At 42.0% G+C, this 6,044-nt stretch overlaps 1 non-coding gene across 1 annotated transcript; it reads right to left on the reverse strand.

Annotated features, from left to right (window-relative positions):
- Positions 1 to 5,419: 5,419 nt before the first annotated feature.
- LOC126019288 (small nucleolar RNA SNORA22) lies at positions 5,420 to 5,546 on the reverse strand. Its single transcript, XR_007499018.1, has one exon. It is a non-coding gene; the product is annotated as a small nucleolar RNA SNORA22 (small nucleolar RNA).
- Positions 5,547 to 6,044: the final 498 nt, after the last annotated feature.

Genomic DNA, 6,044 nt, shown 5'->3' on the forward strand with positions numbered 1-6,044 from the left:
ATCCTAAAGCACCCACAGTCTCTTGATTTTGGATGAGAGGCTCATGCTCCCTCAGCCCACCTGTATCTAGGCGGGGTCCCCTGCAGTGTTTCCTCCGTCCTTTGGAAAGACTGGCATGACTCTGCGGTTTCAATTCCCCTCGGCACCACTCCCCGGCATAGCCACTAAATCACTTTTATAGCATCCGAGGTGCTTTCGACCCAGCAAGTTTCCTGCCAAAACAAAATGTCTTCCAGGATCCGGGGAAGATGGGCTGGCTTGAGCGGCTGTTCATTAGGGGAAGATTAATGGGGCCACTGATCCCATTAATGTGTTATTGACCCTTCCCTTAATATAGGCAGCTCAGCAGCTCAACCCTGGCTCAGGCAGAGTTTACTTAGCACTTGGTTCTTGCGAATGCGGGAAAACAAGCTGTCCACTTGGCCTGCACTTGCCAGACTTGGAGGAGGTCACAGAGGAGCCCCCATGCCACTCCCCACATTATCAACAAGATGGAGAGCTCTCATGTCTGGCCCCCATCCAGACCCACAAAGCAGATGCTGGTAGTGGCACCTTCTCCCTGGAACCATGCTACTAACCTGGTTCTCCTTCATCCCTTCAGGCCCATTGAACAGAGAGGAAAACTGAGTCTATGCAAAGGCTTCTCAAGCTTTGGCAAAAAGTTATGTCCAGTACTCAAATCCATAATAATCATCTCCACAGACCAATCTATTGGGCCCACTTAGTCCCACATACTGTTCTAGACCAACAGTAATGCACAGACCCATTAGTTTGCTCGAAGCCATGTTAAAAACAGTAAGAGTAAAAAGAAAGTGGTGAAATAAATAATCTGGATTGTTTCATATGACCCAAATATCCTAAAGACAATCATTTCAATGGGAGATCAATTTGACCATATCTGGCCTTGAGAACTGAGTGGTGATTTCACTCTTGCACTACAACCAGAAGATTAGACACTATGGGGGTAACAGTGACCGCCACCATCATTGCCATCTCTTCACCATCATCACCACCACCAAAATCATAACCACCATCATCATCATCACCATCACCAACAAGATTTTCGCCACCACCACCATTATCACCACCATGACCATCATCACTACCATCACTACTACCATCATTCCCACTTTAATATGGCACCTGACACTCCTCCATCACCTGTTGCAGGTGAGCAACAGGACCCAAGTTTAAACATGACCTGCCTGAATTTACTCACCCATAGCCACTGGACAGCCTCCTCACACTGCCACCTGGGGGACCCCATCATGCTCCACAACTTCCTGAGCACCTTTCTGTACTGGGTACCAAGCCCTTAGGGGTCTTCATAATGCCAGGGTCACTGCAACTGCTTCTGCAGGAACCCAGAAATGCCCTCCTCTGGCCCTACCATAGAATCACAAGGACAATGCACACCTTCTTTCTCCCTTGTAGGAGGCTGGCAAGGTGGAAAGTACATGCTAGCAACTCACCCTTTCTGGCTTCATGAATCCTCAGCCTATCCTTACGAAGACATGATTACCCACCACTATCCCCTAAGAACATGGATGCCCAGAGAGGTTGAGAAACTTAAGTCACACAGCCAGGCCACGGGAAGTAGAATCCATGGTTTCAGGCTCTTCCCCTTTAACAACTCAGCAGCCCCAAGATTTCCCCCAGTTCATCCTTTCTCAGAACTCAACATTTTCCCAGGTAGGAACCCCTCACCTTTCTTCATGTTGACCTTATGCCCACTTCCAGCATCCCCTGTGGAGAATGTTCTTTCCCATCACATTTCCTCACGGCTCCTTCCCCCGCATGCCCCCATCCCTCAAAATTCTTCACTTTGTCCTCTGCTTAGAGTCCCATTCTTCTGAGGGGGGATACAGGGATACAGCTCCTGGCCAAGGGTGGTGCTAGGATGGAACTCAGTGCCAAGAATAGATCGCAGGCCTCCTTCACACAAAGCATGGGTCTACACATCTTCCAGCCTCAAAGACCCCCCCTCTCACCCCAGTAGTTAAGAATTCCACTTTCAGGACTAGAGCAATAGAGCAGTAGGTAAGGCAATTGCCTTACATGTGACTGACCTGGCTTCAATCCTCAGCATCCCCTATGGTCCACTGAGCGCAGCCAGGAATAATTTCTGAATGCAGAGCCAGAAACAACCAAGCCCTGAGCATCACTAGATGTGCCTCCCCAATACAAACTTTTCACTTTTGTAAATAAGACCACACAGTATACTGCAGGGAGGATTTTTCTATCAAACTCTATCTCTCCTATGTGACACCCCAGAATCCAAGGTCTTAGCAAGCGAAAAGACATCAAAGAACACTGTTCACCTCCCCTTCAGAACCCCCACAACCCCCTCACCTAAGTTGCCACCAAGAAGCAGCACTTTTGACTTCTCGAACCCCCCCCCCCAACATAAAGTAGGAATGCCAACCAGAGACCACTCAGAACAGACAACTGTGGCTCCCCAGAGGGGACCCCTATTTCGGGGGCCCTATCCTACACTAGCCAGCAGTGAGGAAACCTGTGGAGAGCCACACAACGTGATAGGGTTCGTGCTCTTCTGAGTACCTGTGGAGGCAAAAGTTAGTAATGACTCATGAAATCAAGAGAGAAATCAAGAGCAACTTTATTTCAGGCAGGATGTGATTATATACTTTTTAGCGATGGGGAAGCGGGGGTAGGGAAAGGCATGGCTATCACCAATCATATTTCGCCAGATTAGTCTTTTGCTCACAGCCCTCAGTAGAGCCGGGTGAAGTTAGTGGGGCTGAGTGAAAAAACCACAAATCACGGATGTCACGTACACATTTTCAGATGACAGTTACAGATTACCAGAGACCAACAGTTAAATTCTTAAGTAACATGTTGTTCTTTATGCTACTGATGTAAAAGGTTTTGTTACTGGTACTCATAAACCTGTATGACACTATTTCCTTTTTCATGGCCATGATTTCTTGATCACAGTGAGAACTGGCAAGAACTGTTTGTCCCTGACATATTTTTTTTAGAGCTGCGTATATCCTGTTGGCCTGTCCTTTGCAGACTTTCTGGTTTCGGTTCCCATTCTTCACAATCAGGCAGGCATGAAGGCAAGCAGGCAATGCATAGCAACACTGGGGGAGTTCTACTCTCCCGGCTCCTCACATCTCCCCCTTTTTTCTTCGCTAAGCAAGAAAGATGAGCTGCCCTTGTGATGCTCAGCGATTGTAGGGACAGCATTCATTGAAGTTTCTCCAAGCTTTAGCACAGCGAGAGCCTAGCGAAGGACGCTTCTTGCTTAGTTTTAAAGACTTCAAACTGTAGCAAAGCAGGAGGTGGGGAGGGAGCCTTTTCAGTTGCAAGTTGTTGATACAAAACGGTGGGATGCTTCTTTGTAGCCTCATCAATCTGCGATTTCACGAAGCTGGTGATGCGGCGGAAGGCCCATGGACCAAAGGATAATAGCAGCATAAGGCCGAGAAAGGGTCCCAGAAAAGCTGGGAGTAAAGTAGTCAACCATGGGGTTGTAGAAAACCAGTTCTTATACCAGCTCTCACTCTGATCAAGCTCCCTACGTCTCTCCTCAAGACTTTCCTCAACTCTTTTAATGCTATCTCTAACCAGACCAGTTTCATCCTTAAATATACAGCATTCCTCTTTTAAGGCGGCGCACATCCCCCCTTCTTTTAGAAAGGCAAGGTTAAGCCCACGGCGGTTCTGGAGGACCATTTTAGCCAAAGAGGCAACAGTTTTCTTAAGATGTTTAAGTTTTTGCTTAAGTTTTTTAATGTTCGCATTTACAGCGTGCTGAAGCTGGTAGAAGGACTCAGATGAGCGGACCATGGAGTAGATACCAGTACCAGCGCCGGCAGCACCAAGTCCGAGCAGCACAGCAATGGTCACAGCAGAAACAGGTTCTCGTTTATGGCGTAGCAAGGAGGAGTCAATGGTGAAGAGGGGAAGATTTTTCATTGGGTGAACAGAGAGGCGAGGCAACAGCAAAACCAGCACACAGTAGTTTTTGTGGGCAAGAAAAATTTCAGGAACTAAGACAGGGGTTAAACCAGTAGAGCAGGAAAATAAGTACCATTGGGGGACAAAACATAGGAGTTGTTATGATTAACAACATAGGTTTGATTACAAACATTAATTAATTGAAGGGGAGGGAGCATTTGGGGTACCAGAATGCAAAGGCCAACACCTATAACTTGACCCAGAGTTATGCCTTGGCCAGGGTCAAGGTACTATGCGATGGAGGGCTGATTCTGTAGAGGGATAGGAGCATCAAAAACAGTCACTACTTCATAAAATGGAGACTGGGAGGAATAGCAAATACAATATTGTTCATATGCAGGGTCAGTAATGGTGGAGGCGGAGGCATTAATTATATTAAGAATAAGCTGTGAGGAGGAAACTGGACCAGAGGGGAGAGTAGGCTGAAAAAAGGTGATAGGTGTAAGAATAGAGTTGGGGGAAGGCATGTGGGTAAGATAGGGTGACATTGGTTTACAGGCAGAAGACACAACAATTTATTTTACACAAGTTATTTTTGAATACCACGGAATGCCTTCTGACTTCTGTGAGACTTTAGCATTCAAAAATTTTATAAGTAACAATTGCCAATTTTTTTTTAAAACTTTTAAACTGAACCTAAATAATTTTTCTTAAACTTCTTAGTTATTATCTTAAAGCTAGATGCTTCTTTTTCTAGCCACATATCCATATTTTTATGGCCTTAACTTACACATAGCAGAAAAGCTGGATGATTGCAAAGTTCAGAAATTTTCCAGGGAAAAGTTATCCCCGATGGCCATTGAGAAATCTGGGGTTTACCATTCCCTACACTTTCTGCTATGTTGTTAGAAGGACAAAGCTAGCTTAACACATGATTTTTAGCAGGATGTTACAGTTTTTTAGATGACTAGACTGAACCAAGGTGAAAAAAAAAAAAATTAATTGAAATTTTAAAAATGGATAAGGCTTTAAAAATTGTATTTATCATGAAATGTAGAAATAACAAATAAATGGACAAAACAAAACAACACTAAGCACAACATTGTGGCCACTTTCATTCATCACAACATACACATAAACAGACAAAAGGATCGATCCAAAATTTTTTTTTTTTTTTTTTTTTGTAGAAAAACTTTTAGTTGTTAGAAGTACTTAATGTAGCTGGAGTGGAACTTTGCTGAAAATAAATGTTAAAGTTTAGATTTAGCATAAAACATTTTTAAAATAATACTAATTTGAAGTATAAAACATTAAATAAAATGGTTAATGAGCACTGTAAAAAGAGTTTGCACTTTGAAGTATGATATCATTTGCTGTAAATAAAAAGGTTTTCTTTAAATTGTTTTTACAGTAGAACAGTAAGACAGCTGCAATAAAGTGTTAAAATTTTTATGATTAAACACAATAGCATGAACTATGATTATTAAAGGTATGAAAAACTGACTTTCTGAATACACTTAAAAGGATAGTTGTTTTAATGCAAAGGTAAAGAACCATTGCTGTAGCACAAAATTAAAACTAAGGGTATTATGAAGCACACCTGGGTGTTAATTGTGCAATAATATTAACTATATTATTTAAAAAGGCTAATTACATTATTTTCCACATAATTTTTTTTAAATACCTTAAAAATTAAAATAAATTTTCTAATAGAAATATAAAAGAATAAAATTATAATACTTGTGTGTTTGTTTAAATTTTAAAACACCAAAAGGTTTTTCTTTTACTGATAATTTGTTATTACAAGTGACAGAATTATGACTTTGCTGTAAGATTTTTGAGAGGCATGAAAAAAGGGAGTGTATTGCTGTTATTTTCTTGTTGCTTTTTTTTTTTTCTAGAGAATTTTTAACCCTTACAGACCTGAATTTAGAAGGTTTTCTAATTTCCAATGTTTTAATAATTACAACACCAAATGCACAAAACTTAATTACACAAATGCTTTTAGAAAAGGCACAATTATGCCGCATAATTTAATTTACAAACTTTACAATTATTTGAGGCTTCTTATGAGACACACAAAATTCTGACAATTTTTACTATATATTTCACATGAA

Source organism: Suncus etruscus, chromosome 9 (genome assembly GCF_024139225.1).
Source record: "Suncus etruscus isolate mSunEtr1 chromosome 9, mSunEtr1.pri.cur, whole genome shotgun sequence".
NCBI lineage: Eukaryota > Metazoa > Chordata > Mammalia > Eulipotyphla > Soricidae > Suncus > Suncus etruscus.